Source organism: Lissotriton helveticus, chromosome 3_1 (assembly GCF_964261635.1).
Source record: "Lissotriton helveticus chromosome 3_1, aLisHel1.1, whole genome shotgun sequence".
In the NCBI taxonomy this organism is placed as follows: domain Eukaryota; kingdom Metazoa; phylum Chordata; class Amphibia; order Caudata; family Salamandridae; genus Lissotriton; species Lissotriton helveticus.
This window is the reverse complement of record NC_136061.1, coordinates 1,838,431,780-1,838,450,672: the sequence shown is the minus strand read 5'-3', so window position 1 is coordinate 1,838,450,672 and position 18,893 is coordinate 1,838,431,780. Positions and strand designations below refer to the sequence as shown.

The 18,893-nt window shown below is 46.3% G+C and overlaps 1 protein-coding gene across 1 annotated transcript in view; it reads left to right on the top strand.

Moving 5' to 3' along the window:
* LOC144823882 (mucin-5AC-like) overlaps positions 1-18,893 on the top strand; it is a 663,881-nt gene that overhangs the window by 591,652 nt on the left and 53,336 nt on the right. The gene's annotated exons all lie outside the window — the stretch shown is intronic.

Below are 18,893 nucleotides of genomic sequence, written 5' to 3'. Positions count from 1 at the left end.
AAAATCTGTTTCCAATTTGGTAGGATTTTATCTTATAATAAGAAGTATAGTTGATAGTATGCTGCCTGTGGCGTTTGTTTTCTCTATTTACTATCGCAGTCTCCTTATGGCCTGACCGCGCTCAAATCCTGGCTGCAAGAACGGTGTGCACAAGCAAGGCAGAGGCTGTGAAGTTATAATGGCATCAATAAAATAATGTGCCTTCCAATATTTTAGAGCTAGCTGTCCTGTGGGTGTGTGCTGGACCAGAGTTAACCTTCTTCTTGTTACTTTTATTTGTGGAATGCTATGCTTTTAAAGTAAACATAAGTGCTCACGTTTGCCATCGGACTGGAATCGGGCATCTTTTAGGGACTGGGATCGGGCATCTTTTCCGACCCGCCTGAAGATTAGCGTCCCAGTTCCGGTCTTGCCGCTAGCTCCGCCCCCAGATCACAGACCTCGCATAAATTCAGCCATGCAGCGACCGCGCACTCTGTAAGGTAACTGGCTAAGCTGCCCGTGTCGTGTTGGCGAGATTGTGTCTCAATTTTAATTCTTAGGTGTTTTCTTGTTACTTTTAGTTGTGGAATGCTGTGCTTTTAAAATAAACATAAATACTCACGTTTGGCACCGGACTGGAATCGCTAACGCGGGGATCAGGCATCTTTTCCGACCCACCTGAAGATTAGTATCCCAGTTCCGGTCTTGCCGCTAGCTCCGCCCCCAGATCACAGACATCGCATAAATTCAACCATGCAGCGTCCGCGCGCAGCGGGCGTGCCGGTGGCAAGCCAAAGGCAAGCCCGTGTGCGCCTGTCACCGCCCTGATTGCGCCATGCGCCAGACCACCTGGTCTTTTCAACAGGATCCTGTACTCTAAAAAAGGTCTTTTAGAACTTAACACAGGTAGGTGCACCCTTCACAATATCTCCAATCTTGCTGGGTCTTGCTGCTGCAAACGCTGCGACTGGGCAGCCATCGATGGGTATAACTCATTGTCAAAGGGTTATCTCTCACGGAATATTGCCACAACATACAACAATAAGGTCAATATTAATTGCCTTCTCCTTAACGTTAGATCATTGGTCAAACATAAATATCAACTGGAATGCTTAATACATACGGAAGATCCTGATGTATTATTTTTAACAGAGACATGGGCCAATGATAGCAGTGACCCAGAGTGGAACATTGCCACTCCTCCAGGCTATACGATTGCGAATGTCAACCGTGCTGAAGGAAGGGGTGGAAATTTAGCTATAATTTACAGATCCTCCCTTACTCTCCTCACCACTGCTGAGATTGTTGAGGGATCTGAAGCAATGAGTTTTACACTTAAATCCAACAATACTTCCCCTTTCTCCGGCCTACTAATATGCAGACCCCCCTAGTGCAAGAGCCCCTTTCTCAGCTGCTATCCAAACCCATCTAGAGACATGCCTGGAGAATGATTACTACACTGTGTTAGGAGATTTTAATTTCCATCTTGAGGATAATAACAACTCGGAGGCGACCAATCTCTTGTAAATATTTATGAGCCACAACATGGAGAACCTACACATACGGCTGGTCATACTCTGGATGGCATCTGCACCAACCATCCTAATTTGACAGTCAATAAAATAACACCAATTCAATGGTCCGACCATTTCGCAGTGTATTTTGCTATTACACTTAGTACCACCATTCTTAGGAGGAGACTTAGGTCTCCTCCCAGGAAATACCGCGCATGGAAGGCAGTCATCAGGTCTGACTTGATAGGGGCTCTCGAGGACAGATCCACGGCCTGGACAGATGGAAACCAGGCGGCCATGGTTCTGAAAGATAGCCTCAACAGAGCTGCCAATAAGGTAGCGCCAGAAAGACTATTTAAAGCTCGGCAGAAAAGGGTGTCGTCACCCTGGAACTCATCAGAACTAAAAACGGCTAAAATTTACTGCAGACAGGAAGAGCGTGCCTGGAGATCTCACTATGATGCAGCCCAAAAGAAGATCTATTGTGCGGCACTTGAGGGATATAAGAATCTTTTTATTCAAACTAATACCACCTATTATTCTAGGAAGATACAGGACGCTGTGCATTCCGGCAGAGAACTATTTTCAACAGTAAGTGCTCTGATGAAATGTCCTTGTGATGTAAATTTTAGACCAGACCAAGCATTTGTGGATAAACTGGCCTCTTATTTCCAAAACAAGGTATAATCTGTCTACAATGACTTATCTAATGCAGCAAAAAGTACAGAGAACAACCAAGGTACGCTAGCCACTATCAGCGATACTCAGGGTGGTCTGTTACAATTCTCCCCTCTTGATGAGAACATGGTGGCAGATCGGCTGTTAAAACCAAGTCAGGATCCCCCACTGATCCTTACCCACTGTATGTACTTCACCTGGCTCCCACAGAGATCAGTGTATTATTAATGCCGGTTTTGAACCAGGCTCTGATTTCAGGAGTCTTTCCGTTAGTATGGAAAAAGGCTTGCGTTCGCCCGCTGCTAAAAAAGACAAAACTAGACCCCCTTGATGGAAAAAACTATCGCCCTATCTCTTGTTTGCCTCTGCCCGCCAAACTGCTGGAGAAAGCCATGAACTCGGAGCCATCATCATATCTGGAGATGAATAACTTGCTCGACAATACCTAACACGGCTTCCATGCAAATCACTCCACGGAAACAGCATTAATAATGGCGGCAGAGGAAATACGAAAGGGCATGGATGAAGGAAGTAGAGTTACTTTGGTCCTGCTGGATCTAACAGCAGCCTTTGACACCGTAAACCCCAAGGTACTTATTCAAAGCCTTAGGGACTCTGGTGTCAAGGGCATAGCGCTGGATCTACTCACCTCCTTCTTGTCAGACAGAGAACAAGTTATCCTCTGGAATGGCTACCAATCAGAAAAATTCACCCTTCCAGGAGGAGTTCCGAAGGTATCTGCTCTGTCTCCTACCTTGTTTAAAGTTTATGTCACCCCTTTGGCGAAATTAATTCAAGAACAAGGCCTTAAGCTACTGTCGTATGCAGATGACACTCAGCTGATAGTGTCAGTTTCTCATTCAATTGAGGCCAAGGCAGCCGATTTCTCCTAGTGTATGTCCAAGGTTATGTCCTGGATGAATCTGAACTTTTTAAAGCTGAACACTGCAAAAACAGAAGTCCTTGAGTTCGGCCAAAAAGCTTCCATCTGGAATCAGCTTTGGTGGCCTAGTTCAGCGGGGGCTTGTCCGCTTCCAGTTGCTAAAGTTAGGAATCTTGGCATAGTGTTTGACAAGGACATGTCCTGGCGGCCACAGATTAATCAAGTGGCCTCAGCATGCTTTTTCATGCTAAAAGGGCTGAGAAAGATACTGCCGTTCATCCCCTTCTCCCTCAGGAAAACAGTCATAATTGCTACCATCTTCTCTAGAATCGATTATGGGGATGCCCTTTATCTGGGAGCTGGCACTGCTCAAATGGCCAAGCTGCAATCAGTCCAAAATGCAGCAGCTAGAGTACTTCTCAACCTGCCCAAGCATCATCCTACTTCCCGCTCTATCAGTCAACTACACTGGCTTCCAGTACAATGACAGGTGGAGTTTAAAGCATTATGCTTGTTTCACAAGGCTTTGGCTGGAGACGGGACTTTAGATCTTCAATCTCTATTCTCTCGATATCAGCCAAGCCAATCCCTGAGGTCTGCTGCGCAATGTCTGGTTAATGTTCCTAAGATCAAAAGATCACGATGGGAGGTAAGGGCTTCTCCCATCTGGCCTCAAGGTTATGGAACTCAGTCCCATTTCACCTTAGACAGATCACTAACCGTAGACTGTTTAGGAAGGAAATTAAGACATAGCTTTTCACTCAATAATGCATCGGTCAGTACCTGGTTGGTTACTTTACTCAGCGCCAAGACGCCTCGGCATTAGTGCGCTTTAGAAATACCATCAGTCAGTCAGTCCTGAGGTGTGCCTTATTTGTTCAGAGCAGGGGCCATCTCCTGATATGTGCCTTTGTGTAGGGCACAGCAGTGCATCTCATTTTATGTCATTGCATTGTATGAAACTCATACATTTAACTCCGAATTCTGAAGCAATAGCTCAGAATCAGAGCGAAGCAACCTCTGCCTACTGTGTAGGAGCTATGCTAGCTTTGTCTCATGCTCAGACTGAGAGAAATTGCAAATTAAAGGAATGCGCTTTAGACAGGGCAATCACAATAAAACAGGCGCTTAATTGTGCCCTGCCTGAACCCACATGTTCTTGATATTATATCTTCCAGATTGTCTTCTATTATCATCGTAGCTGTGTTTTCCATGCACAGTATCTTAAAGCACAAAGCTATCCATTTGTCCTATCTCTCTTCCAGAAGAGAACTCAAAATCTCGTTTATCCTGAACAAGCTTGGTCATGAAGCCAAGATGATAAGGAACTCAAAAACTCAGCTGGTCAACACCCCCACCCACTACGCTGGACACATGCTCGACCCGGTCTTCTCTTCCAGCAAGGACATCGCCTTCAGCCACGCCACGGGACTCCACTGGACGGACCACAGCTGCGTCCACTTCAGCTTCAGAAGGACCACGCTCCACCATCACCAGCTACAGGTTCCCCGCAGAAGCTGGAACAAGATCACCACAGACCAGCTCGCTACTGCCCTGAGCAAGAACCCCCCCACCAGCACAACGAACCCCAGCCAAGCGGCCACCAACCTCACAAAATGGATCAGCAACTGCGCAGACGACCTCGCCCCTCTGAAGACCCCGCCCAGCAGACCGAGCAGCAAAAAAGCACCATGGTTCAACGACGAACTCAAGAGCTCCAAGAAGAACTGCAGAGCACTCGAGAAAACCTGGCGCAGAAACCCAACACCAGACAACATGACTGCCCTCAAGCTCGCCACCCGAAAACACCACCAACTGATCCACGCCACCAAGAGAACCGCATTCAAGGAACGACTTGACAACAACGCACACAACAGCAAGGAACTCTTCAACATCGTGAAAGAGCTCTCCAACCCCAACGCCGGAAACAACGACATCACCCCTTCGCAAGACCTCTGCAACTCCCTCGCCTCCTACTTCCACAACAAGATCGCGGACATACACAACAGCTTCAGCACTCAACCGACGCATGCCACGACCGAACCACCGCCCCCCACAACCACCCTCCGCGCCTGGACCCCGATCAGCACCGAAGACACCGTCCACACGATGAACTCCATCCACTCCGGTTCTCCGACAGACCCCTGCCCTCACCACGTCTTCAACAAGGCCGACGCTGTCATCGCACCCCACCTACGGGACATCATCAACACCTCCTTCAACACCGCGATGTTCCCGGAGAGCTGGAAGCACGCCGAACTCAGCGCTCTACTCAAGAAACCATCAGCCGACCCCACCGACCTCAAGAACTACCGCCCCATCTCGCTTCTCCCGTTTCCGGCAAAAGTCATCGAGAAGACCGTCAACAAGCAGCTGGCCGCCTTCCTCGAGACAAACGGATCCCTCGACCTCTCGCAGTCTGGCTTCCGGGCCAACCACAGCACCGAGACCGCCCTGATCGCAGCTACCGATGACATCCGAGCCCTGCTCGACAACGGAGAATCAGCGGCTCTCATCCTCCTGGACCTCTCCGCGGCCTTCGACACTGTCTGCCACCGTACCCTAGTACAGCGCCTCAGCAACGTCGGAATCCAGGAGAAGGCACTGGAATGGATCACCTCCTTCCTCGCCGGAAGGACACAGAGAGTCCGCCTCCCCCCGTTCATGTCGGAGGCCACCGAAGTCATCTGCGGCGTTCCTCAAGGCTCCTCGCTCAGCCCAACACTCTTCAACGTCTACATGAGCCCCCTCGCAGCCATCGCACGCCAGCACAACCTCAGCATCATCTCCTACGCCGACGACACCCAGCTGATCCTCTCCCTCACCAACGACCCCGCCACCGCCAGAGCCAACCTCCACGAAGGGATATCAGACGTAGCCAAATGGATGTCGAACAGCCGCCTGAAACTGAACTCGGACAAGACGGAAGTCCTCATCCTGGGATCATCACCCTCCGCCTGGGATGACTCCTGGTGGCCCCCCGCCCTAGGCAGCGCACCCAAACCAACAGACCACGCACGCAACCTGGGATTCATCCTGGACTCCTCCCTCTCCATGACCAGACAAGTCAACGCCGTCTCCTCGTCATGCTTCAACATCCTGCGCATGCTACATAAGATCTTCCGGTGGATCCCCACTGAGACCAGGAAGACGGTCACCCAGGCCCTCGTCACCAGCCGTCTGGACTACGGCAACTCCCTCTATGCCGGAACCACCGCCAAGAGTGGAGAAGTGTGGCTCAATGGTTAGAGCGGCAGACCCTGATGCAGAGGTCTAGCCCGGGACCAGGGTTCAATTCCCTGCCTCGGCGGGTCTTGGGCTCAAAATTCCACGGACCTGATAATTCTCGCCTCGGTGCCTATTCCAATCATGGAGTCCCACTCTGCAACTCTGGGCAATAGCTTGCTTAATCTCCACAACGGCCCCCACAACGCTAAGGATGCCTGGCCTCCACCTTGGGGGTGCCCAGGAGTGGACACCTCACAGGGAAAGCCAGGATGGGTTCCACAGCGGTATTCGTACAAGCGCCTTGAGACCCTTGCGGGTGAGTAGTGCGCTATAAAAGTATCAATTTACAATTTACATTTACAAGCTCCAGAAGAAACTCCAGCGGATCCAGAACACCTCAGCACGACTCATCCTGATCTTCCCACGCCGCAGCCACATCTCCGGACACCTGAGAGACCTGCACTGGCTCCCGGTCAACAAAAGAATCACCTTCCGGCTCCTCACCCACGCACACAAAGCCCTACACAACCAAGGCCCAGGTTACCTCAACAGCCGCCTCAACTTCTACGCTCCCAAACGCCAGCTTCGATCGACCAGCCACGCCCTCGCCGTCGTCCCCCGCATCTGAAGAGTCACCACAGGAGGAAGGTCCTTCTCCTACCTGGCCGCCAAGACTTGGAACTCCCTTCCGACCCACCTCCGCCTGACCCAGGACCACCTCGCCTTCAGGAAGCAGCTCAAGACCTGGCTGTTCGAGCAGTAGTGGACCCCCTCCCCCCAGCGCCTTGAGACCCTCCGGGTGAGTAGTGCGCTATATAAATGCTTTGATTGATTGAAAATTAGAAACTTCCCAATATAGCTTCTTAGGCTCAAAAACAGGTCTGCATTAATTCAGCAACACTTTGATGACAAATTAAAAAATATTTAATGTCATCGAAAAGCGCAGAAAAAAATACCAATGCATCATATGAAAGCACTGATGGCAAAGTAGGCCATAGGACGGGCACACTAGGCACTTTTCCATTGTGAGACACAAGCACGCAAACATCAGCTGGTCAAAACACTGAGCGCAGTAATCCCACCATATGGATATGGTCAAAATACGTGGGTACAACGCGTCACCTGCCTGCCCATAGCCACACATTTTGTGTAAGGGAACGCTCTCCAAAACCCTTTTGAAAAATGCAGGTCAACCTTTTCAGCTCGCATACTGGGCATGAACAAACCCCCGAAGGTGGAAAATGCCAATCGACCCCCACAACAGAATTTCAACAGTTACCAATTGAAGAACTGGGATTTCAAGTACCCAGCGGCGCCAGGGACACGCCCAAAGTCCTCTGGGTTCCCATGCCTTGGTATACAGAGACACTGAATACTTCTAGGTGGCGTCAGAGATCAAATTTATTAGCTGCAGCCAGTAGCAAAAATCCCAGAAATACAACACGGTGTACAACTCAAGAAACTGCTCAATTTACTAAAGCGAGACATCCCTATTTATACACAAAAAGGTACATTTAAAATGTACGCCCCTGCACCAAAATTCAACCAATAGAAAATACATGACAACACAGCATCATATAGTAAAGCTCATTTTACAGTGTCCCAACCCACAAGTTAATATTTAGGCATATCTAAATAATAATCTGGAAGGCCCGAACAAACCCTTAATTGAAAGCGTAACCCATGAAATGAAGGAACAGTAAAGAAAAGTAGTTTCAGATTATGTGCAAGATAACAGAAATGTAAAGAAACTTAAAAGTTAACAAATGTCTTGAATGGTGATTGGGAAAGTGGATAACGATCTTGCAGGGAAATTCGCTTGGCAGGGTCAATTCCAGGTGAAAGGCCAGCTTCTGAAATTAACTCCAGCGCACGAAGGAAACCTTAGTTAATGTACACATGACCCACAAAAGGTCAGACTGCTTTGCTCGCAGACTAACTTCTGAGGCCTACGTAAAAGGCAACACCAGCTGGCAGTCACGACGCATGGCAAAAACCCATGTTTAGAAAAGAAAGTCGTGCACTTTAAAAGCACGCAAAATCACAGAACCTCAGTCCCTCCTTTTGCCATTACGTAGGCAATAGCCTAAACTCATGTCAATCTCAATCTAGGTCTATATCTATTCTCATCAGGTCATCAAGGTGTTGCTGTAACATCATCTTATTATCCTTCACTTCTCTCGGGACTGGTCTTCTCACACAGATCGTAGCACAAAGACTACAAATGGCGGGACCACACTGGATGCACAAACAACACGAGAAAAGGATAGCTAACGCCATACCAAGGAACATCAGAATCTTCCATCCCCATTTGAACAACAATTCCCATACCCATACCATCAACGACCAGTCTCCTTCGTCCACATGAATAGACTCAGAGATCTATGTAGTCTAGAGATGGCTTGGTACACTGTCGGGGCATTATCTGGTATGAAAACGCAGCAACTAGATCTAATCAATTTACATACCCCACCTCTATCTGCAAGTATAATATCTAAAACAAAACGGTTCTGTAATGTCATAAGGCGATCCGCTTGAAGCTCAGCTGTAATATTGCTAAGGGCACCTGCAGTCTCATTTATAGTGGCCTCAACCACTCTCGTAAGCTGTAGAATATTCCTACTATTAGCCATTGGACCCCAAAAGGGTAGGAAACCCTTAAAGAAGTCTCCAGCTTCTTTTGCGACAGTATCTTTTGCATTGATTACACCTCTACCATATCTTGTCTTATGGTAATAGGAAACAGCAGTGTATGTAGGGGGAAGCAAAAATGCCACGTAACATGTGGCGGAAAAATCAGATGGCAACCATGTGTATGCTCTATCATAACGGAGGAGATTTCTGGGACGTATAAACGTATGTGTGAGCACACACACTCTTACCAAGCTGAGCTCTCGGATTCTGACCATTACCTTGCAAACAAAGATGACCTCGGTGGGGTACAATCCAAATAGGAGGAGACCTTCGCTGCCTTTCTTTCTCCGTCAAGCTAACACTATATGTTGTCTTATTCCAACCGACATATGCTCGTACCTCATCTTTAGGGATAGCATTATACGCGTCAATATCTCTAACCATATCGACTATTCCCTGTATCAAAGCATTCTTGCTCACGTTATCGTTAACAGAACGCACTGGAGAGGCTTCGTTCGCATAGATAAACATCGATTGGAGTGCCCAAACTGACCCATTAGGTGAAAAAGGCAAAACCAAATATGGCATTCCCTTATCTGTAGTATGTGGCATGAGACCACACACCCAACAATTTGTGGTATTTATGACTAGCTGATGCTGATGCAACATCTGTATAAACAAATTATTCACAAATTCTGATCTTCGTGTCTGTTCATGTTCAGGTAACGTATGAAACTCATGTGGAGAAACAGTAGAAAAAGAAAGAGTAGGTTGGGAGGTAGATGTAAGTGGCAATTGTGTGACATAGAAAATCCAAACCACACAAGCTAACGTAATATTCACAAGCATAAGGAAACACATTATTAAAAAACATTTGCTACGAACCAATATACATATTCGGTTTTTAGAATCCACTTTCCTAACACATTTTTCAGACTCAAGAAACTCCATCCTCTAACGTGCTGCTCACGGAAATTTTCCTTCTTCACTTAAGTGTGCGCCAAGATCGCACTAACGACCCTGAACCACAGACCTTGTGTCAATACGTGGCTCACCCCTTAAGAACTTCCTACCGTGACCCTGCAGCTGAGTCCGGATGGTGACTCGAAAAAGGAAAAAGAAAAAAAAGTTTCTTGATCTGCCAACGTGTAAATTCCTATCTAAAAAAAATATTCCAGTTTCACGTTTATTTGTCCATATGTACAGTCTTTCGCGGTCTTAGATTGTAGCGTTCTTTATTAGGTACAGTTGGGTCCTTAATAGGATTGGTGGTGTCAATCTTTAGATGAGGAGGCACAGCAGCTTGCAGAACATCATCATCCTCGCGTTCTGACCGAGTCCATGTCAAATGAGCATCACTAAATGGAACAAATCTAAGAGTTTTTTCACATTCAGAATCGGCTATACCTCCCCTCACCCACTTGTCATATGGTAAGGGCAATGGAACTTTTTTACAATGGGTGGCATGCACCCAGTTCTTCTTACCAGCTACTCTAACAGCAGTTCTAGTAACCAAAAGGACTAAGTATGGACCAGTCCATCTAGGTTCCAAGTTCTTGGTACGCTGAAAGTTCTTGACGAGGACGTATTGACCAGGTTGGATTGAATGTCCTGGATCTGTAGTAGCTGTCGGCAAACTGTCATAGACCTGTTGGTGGAGAACACGTAATTTAGCAGTCAAGTCATGTAAGCAATCCACCAACATGGGTACTCAATACTGCTGTATTCTTTAGGACGAGGCACACCCCCAACATTCGCAGGACGACCAAACACGATTTCATACGGACTAAGTCCCACTCGAGAATGCACAGTCGTCCTTGTTGACAAAAGAGCCAACGGCAAGGCATCCGGCCATGTAAGACCAGTGCTCGCTTGTAGCTAATTTCAGCTTCAAGGTACCATTGTAACATTCAACAAGTCCAGCAGACTGGGGGTGATTCGCTGCATGGCACTTTTGATTTATTCCCAATCCAGCACACACTTTCTTCCTGTTTTGACCCACAAATTCACTCCCATTGTCCGACCATACAATTCTCGGCAAACCATACCTAGGGAAGTACTCTCTCAGCAAAACCTTGGCTGTAGACAAGGCAGTATTATCTTTTAGGGGGTAGGCCTCTATCCACCAGGAAAAGGCACAAACAACCAGAAGGACATACTTCAAAGTATTGCATCTCTCCATGTGAATGTAGTCTAACTGTATCACTTCAAACGGATACGTTGGAGGAGCAAAATGACCAGCTGGAGTCGGAGTTCCCTTACCAGGATTATTCTTCAGACAAATCATACAATGTTTCACCACGTTCTCTGCACATTTCGGAATTCCAGCATTCTGCCAAACTGGAGCCAACAACTTGCATATTCCCTTCGAACTTATGTTAGCCATTCCATGAGCCATTGTAACCACTGGGAGCACATACGCATCAGGCAACAACCATCGCTGGTGTTCTGACAACTCAACCCAACAACCTGTCGAATCCAACATACCCGTAGTTTCCCTCCAAACACTCACTTCTTTCTCAGTCGCTTCTGCCTGAATCCTTTTCACACTTTCTATTGTGTCTTCACACATTCCACCAGCCATAACCCAATTAGCTGGGCCTGCAACATACATACGGCTCATCATGTCTTTTGCCGTTTCCTTCGTAACTTCATCTGCAAACGCATTCCCTCGACCAACATCATCCACAACTTTCTTATGCGCACTACACTTCACAATTGCAATCTGCTTTGGGAGAGTGAGAGATTCTAAAAGTTCATTCACCAACTGCCCATGCTGTATTTTTGTCCCATGCGAAGTAATGAGCCCACGCTCTCTCCACAAACGCCCAAAACTATGGGCAACACCAAACGCATACTGGCTATCGGTGTAAACATTCACTTGCTTTCCTTCTGACAACACGCACGCTCTAGTCAGTGCAATCAACTCTGCTGCTTGGGCAGAATTCTGTGGTATGCGTGCTGTCTCAACAACTGTATGTAAAGTTGTAATAGCATACGCTGCAGTCGTTTCACCATTCGGAAGCTTAAAACGCGAACCATCTACCCATAGGGTACCATCAGCATCCGTAAGGGGAGTATCCCTTAGATCGACTCTAGCTTTCGTTTCTTCCTCTGTACGAAGAAAACAATCATGCTGTTCCTGAGGATCCGTCTCTGTAGAGATCGGTAACAACGTAGCTGGATTCAGCACATTACATCGTTTAATGTGAACATGACTAGCCAACAATGTCAACTCGTAACCTGACAGACGTGCACTAGTAAGGTGCTGTGTCTTAGTCCTGTTCAATAAGGTATCCACTGCATGTGGGACCATCACAATCAATGTATTGTCCAATACCAAACCAGCAGACTGTCGAATAGAAACAGCCGCTGCAGCTGTAGCTCTCAGACAACTCGGCAACGCCTTAGCAACTGGGTCTAACGTTGCTGAATAATACGCGCATGGACGCTGCTTGTCCCCAAATGGTTGTGTCAACAATGACAACGCACAACCTTCTCTCTCGTGCACGTACAACGTGAAAGGCTTACTATAGTCTGGAGTACCCAACACAGGAGCCGAACACAATGCATCGCGTAGTTCGGAAAAACTTTTCTGACATTCTTCAGACCAAGGAAGAGGATGCGGAGTATCTTTCAGAGTCAATGCCAACAGAGGTTTCGCTAGCAAGGAAAAATTGGGGATCCACTGTCTACAATATGATGTAATACCTAAAAAGGCACGCACTTCTCTCTGTGTGGATGGTACATTCATTTGCGCAATCGCTTGAATTCGTCCTGGGGTCAATCTCCTTCCCTCCTTCGACAAGAGATGACCTAAGTAGGTCACTTCTTGGCGACAATATTGCAACTTTGAAGGTGACACTTTATGATGAAGGTCAGACAAATACCGCAACAAAGAAGGAGTAGCCTCTTTACAAATCTTTTCATCATCAGCAGTAACCAACAAATCATCAACATACTGAATAAGAGTAGCACCAACAGGTAACACAAAACCGTCAAGCTGAGTTTTCAACGCTTGACTATAGATGGAGGGACTTTCACAATAACCTTGGGGAGCTCTCTTAAACCGGAAGCTTCGGCCTCCTAATGAGAAGCCAAAAATATCCCTACTCTCCTCAGCAATAGGAATACTGAAGAAAGCATTCTTCAAATCGATGACAGAAAACCAAGCTGCCGAAGCAGGAATCAAAGTCAACAAAGCAGTGATATCAGGTACCACAGGAAACTGTGGCACCACTATCTTATTGACCTCTCGAAGGTCGATCACAAACCTGTACACAGGTGGCTGAGATGCATCAGTACGTTTAAGAACAGGCAAAACAGGACTGTTACACACATTACCTCTCGTTTCCTCAACTACACCCTTCTCAACCAGATCATAGACAATCGCTAAAAGAGCTCTCTCACCATCGCTCCAAATCTTGTATTGGGGAATACGAGGTAGCCTAGCATTTGCTTTAAGGGTGACAACATAAGGTGGAATCTGCAAAAGACCAACATCATTTGGACCTGTAGCCCAAAGTGTATCAGGAAGCGAACGCAATTCCAGTGGCAAACAATCCTTAGACAAATACATTGGAGAAATCACTTTCTTACCAAGGGTAAGTTGTACTCCCGAAGTAGAACAATGCAATGTCGCATACAATCTTTTCAGCAAGTCCAAACCCAACAGATTCTCACCACAACCAGTCGTTAAAATAAGTGGAGCTTCCAATTCACAAGGGCCAATGGTAAGGGACAAAGGACTAGAAACCGGATTACGAACTGGGGCGCCTGAAAATCCTACTGAAACATTGGTCAATCCAGACAAAGGTGCGCCAGGAAGTTTGGAGTGCATAATAGAACTCTTCATCGCACCAGTATCCAAAAGAAAAGGTTCTACCACACCTGATGTAATCACTTCAACATAAGGATCACTCTGGTCTACTGGAACTGACACTACTCCCTCTCTTTGTCCTTGGCTGTCCTAGTTATCATTATAACCAGAACTCTCACCTTCGACATAGTAATCCTCAACATAATACTGGGCATACTGACCACTTGGAACATTCTGTCTGTCAAAATAATTCACAGAATTCTGTAGGGAAGAGGAACGCTCATTCTGAGGGATCACACCACGTCCCCTACCCCTAGGAGCTTGCTGAAAACTACCACGACCTCTCTGACCAGATACACCATTCGCACGCTGTAACAAAGCCGGGCAACTATTCTTGTAATGACCTTCCTCTCTGCAATAAGCACACTGATTAGGGCCAGGAAAGAATCGCTGAACATAAGGCTCAGGCTTCTGTAACAATCTCTGAAATTGTGGAGGTTGCTGGAAATGAGGCTGATTCTGACGAAGCGGATAAGCTTGCTGCAAAAGAACTTTCGTCTTTAACTCTTTAGTTTTCTTCTCCACTCTATCCTTCTCATCTTTATCCCTATTCTCGTAATATTGTGCAGTAGCCAATATCTGGGCCGACGAAGAGACAGCCCATGAACTCTCAGAGTCCTTTAACTTATTAGAAAGTTCGGGAAGCAAATTAAAGACAAATGTATCCACAAACAACCTTTGACCACCCTCCGTACTCATATCCTGACCACTATGATCAATAAACGTCTCTTCAAACCTAGTGAAGAAATCAGATACACTCTAGTCTCTCTTCTGCTTACATGCTGCTAACTTATCCTAATTTACTCATAAAGCAGGCATCATCGTTTTCATCAGATTAATAATTCTACCTGGTAATTCTGAAACTAGAGGTTCAGGTTTAGCACCTCCCTCCTGTCTACCATCTGCAGCAACAATATTCACCCAGGTATCACCTAATTCAGCAGCATGATTCTCATGTCGAATCTTCGCCCACAAAGGTTGGGGGACTACATTACCCATCAACATATCGATGTCAGCTAAATTCATAATACACGCTTCAACTGTCTGGGACAACTCCTTGTAATAACCAGCAGGATTCTTACGAGGGTCAGGTAAGGTCTGCTTAAGAGCCAAGACCTCTGCTCTCTTCCAAGGGACATGTACCCATATTCGCTGAAAATGCGGCAGAATAACTGGATTAGCGTTTGGGTCCCCTTCCTTCCAAATTGGGGGAACTTCTCTCATTGGATACTGTCTCGCTTTTCTTCTAACAGAAGAATCAGGTTCATACAATGTCTGAGGCGGAAGGCTAGATCTAAAAGCCAGTATCGTCTCTACGGCATCTGTAATATCAGACTCTACTATCATCCCATTAGCAAAATCCCACTGAACATCAAGTAATTCCTGCGGGATCAAACCCAAATCATTATCTTCCCATTCCTGACGCAAAAACATACACATCACATTAAAAACATACCTTTGCTTAGGCGGCTCCCACTGAAAGAAAACATCCATAACCGCTGGCAAACTATACCTTGAGGCATTTATAATCCATTTATTAGCCAACAAATCCAACACAGCCCGTTCCTCAGAACCAGGAAGCTGACTACGACTCCGAAACAGGGGTCATATTCAGTGACCCAAACAATGGTGACAACAAATTAGAAACGGTTTCTGTCATTCGTTTTCGAACAGAAGGAGAAGAAGCAGACATAAGAACAGGAGAATAAGTATTTTGAGGCAAAGAAGGTGTAGGGACAAGAACAGTAGAAATTGAAGATGCAGAAGCAGAAGGCAAAGGAGTTTGAGGCAAAGATGGTAGTAAGGCTGGCGACCCTAGAATGGGTTGCGCAGGAGGAGGCAAAACCATCTGTGGAGCACTGGGTGGCTGAACAACAGCAGGAGGTTGAACAACAAAGGGTGGGACAACCTGGGGTAATAGAGGCGCAGTAGCACCCTGCACATAGGGAGGTGGCAATCTCAGTAAATGAGAGATCAAAGGATCTTTTTCAAGGTCTTCAATCATTTTTGGAGGAGAAGACGGCAAGGCCGGATATCATTTATCTATGGCCATACAACGCTGTCTATCTAAAACTTCACTCGCACGCTCTCCTCCATCTTCCTTAAACTGTCTAGCAGCTTGTAATACTGACATATTCTTATCTTTCCTATCTCTCTTTGCTTGTTTAATTTCTCTCTCTTTGGCTTCCTTACGCCAAAGGCGGAAAGAGTCAAACATTGCCGGCCGGGCTTTCTTCTTAAATAGCTTAACTTCTAGATTGTCTAAAATCTCTGTTTCAAAACTACCATGTGGGGGCCATTGCAAAACACCATCCTTTTTAGTGTAGTGGACCCATACTTCATTATAAGTAATGGGACCCACTCTGTGTTTAGAATAGAGCTCATAAGTCGGAGTTCCAACCGGAGGTATCGGACATGAATCCTCCAATCGGGAATCCCTGTTACTACCACAAACAAACCAATTACCAAATTTACCAAGACCAGGCATCTTGCTCACTAGTCTGGTTTCAAACTTCGAAGGGAATCAAAAAATGATACACTCGTAAATATACAAGCCCTTAGGCTTTGGGTACTGCAGCAACCAAATCAAAACCAAGGGACCAAACAAAGTCGTGGGAGTGACCCACTTATACTTAACCAAATATCTGTCACGCCACCAGAAGACCGTCTATGCTCTCGCTTTACGAACATCAATCGGAGGGTCCAAGGCAAGGCGACAGTCAGGGCAGCAGTCCTTCGTAGCCGTTGGAAAGCGGGAAGCCTCGCAGAAAAGACCTTCGGTCCACGTCGACATGCAGGGGTCGATGAAGTGGGGGCCCTCCTCCAGAGTTTCCTCACGTGGCTCCTCGCAATCTTCGGGCTTGGACCGGTATCACTGAAGTCGCCCCACGTGGGGCGCCAACTGAAGAACTGGGATTTCAAGTACCCAGCGGCACCAGGGACACGCCCAAAGTCCTCTGGGTTCCCTTGCCTTGGTATACAGAGACACTGAATACTTCTAGGTGGCGTCAGAGATCAAATTTATTAGCTGCAGCCAGTAGCAGAAATCTCAGTAATACAACACGGTGTACAACTCAAGAAACTGCTCAATTTACTAAGGCGAGACATATTTAATGTCATCGAAAAGCGCAGAAAAAAATACCAATGCATCATATGAAAGCACTGATGGCAAAGTAGGCCATAGGACGGGCACACTAGGCACTTTTCCATTGTGAGACACAAGCAGGCAAACATCAGCTGGTCAAAACACTGAGCGCAGTAATCCCACCATATGGATATGGTCAAAATACGTGGGTACAACGCGTCACCTGCCTGCCCATAGCCACACATTTTGTGTAAGGGAACGCTCTCCAAAACCCTTTTGAAAAATGCAGGTCAACCTTTTCAGCTCGTATACTGGGCATGAACAAACCCCCGAAGGTGGAAAATGCCAATCGACCCCCACAACAGAATTTCAACAGTTACCAATTGAAGAACTGGGATTTCAAGTACCCAGCGGCGCCAGGGACACGCCCAAAGTCCTCTGGGTTCCCTTGCCTTGGTATACAGAGACACTGAATACTTCTAGGTGGCGTCAGAGATCAAATTTATTAGCTGCAGCCAGTAGCAAAAATCCCAGTAATACAACACGGTGTACAACTCAAGAAACTGCTCAATTTACTAAAGCGAGACATCCCTATTTATACACAAAAAGGTACATTTAAAATGTACGCCCCTGCACCAAAATTCAACCAATAGAAAATACATGACATCACACAGCATCATATAGTAAAGCTCATTTTACAGTGTCCCAACCCATAAGTTAATATTTAGGCATATCTAAATAATAATCTGGAAGGCCCGAACAAACCCTTAATTGAAAGCGTAACCCATGAAATGAAGAAACAGTAAAGAAAAGTAGTTTCAGATAATGTGCAAGATAACAGAAACGTAAAGAAACTTAAAAGTTAACAAATGTCTTGAATGGTGATTGGGAAAGTGGATAACGATCTTGCAGGGAAATTGGCTTGGCAGGGTCAATTCCAGGTGAAAGGCCAGCTTCTGAAATTAACTCCAGCGCACGAAGGAAACCTTAGTTAATGTACACATGACCCACAAAAGGTCAGACTGCTTTGCTCGCAGACTAACTTCTGAGGCCTACGTAAAAAGCGACACCAGATGGCAGTCACGACGCATGGCAAAAACCCATGTTTAGAAAAGAAAGTTGTGCACTTTAAAAGCACGCAAAATCACAGAACCTCACAATCTGAAAACCTTCGAGCCTTATGCAGAAAATGATACGTTGTGTGGAAGAAAGGATCCTGGGGTGACAAGCCGAATGACGGCATGAGTCCAAAATCACCCTCAAGCAATGTGGTCCCTGCACCTCCACTTGTCCCCAAACACCTAAAGGTTTCACGTACAGGGCAATATTGACAGAGACGTAGTTTAATGCCTGCTCAAGCCACACCAAAGCCTGGAGACCCAAACTTCAACAGTGGCCTACTGTGCATTAATTGTGTCATTGCAGGATTTCCCATTTTTCAGGCATGCACCAGCTTGATGTTTACCAATACTTGCTTGCAATGTTCCTTGGTTATTTTGCTGTCTGCATTAGCTCAGATCTGATGTACAACTAGAATTGACCAAGATTTCGCAGAGATTTGAGTTTTTTAATTTTTATATTGCATAGGGAGTGTTTGCTCTAAGGTCGTTGGGTGTGCTAAGTAGGGCTTAGGAAGTGCTTAATTTAACCCAGTGTTTGCAGGTGGGGACCACCAGCATTTATTTTTGGGGACCAGTACTTATTTTTCCTCATCAGACTTTCTCCCAGAGCAAAAGAGAGAAAATCAAGAGGAAAGAAGGAGAAAGATAAGAATGCCAAAACAGTGATAAAGGGAGAATGAAGGGATGAGAGGGAACCTTAAAGAGTGACATAAAGAGCTGGGTGAGCCAGTGGTGAATTAAAGAAGCATGGGATGGAATTAAGACTATGCAGGGTTGATATTCGGCACCATGACCTTCAATAGCGTTGGCAGAGTGCTTCTAAACAAAACTTTTGCCACCTGCACTTATTACATTCAGGGTAGGACTGGCCTATAGGGCAATCAGTCAG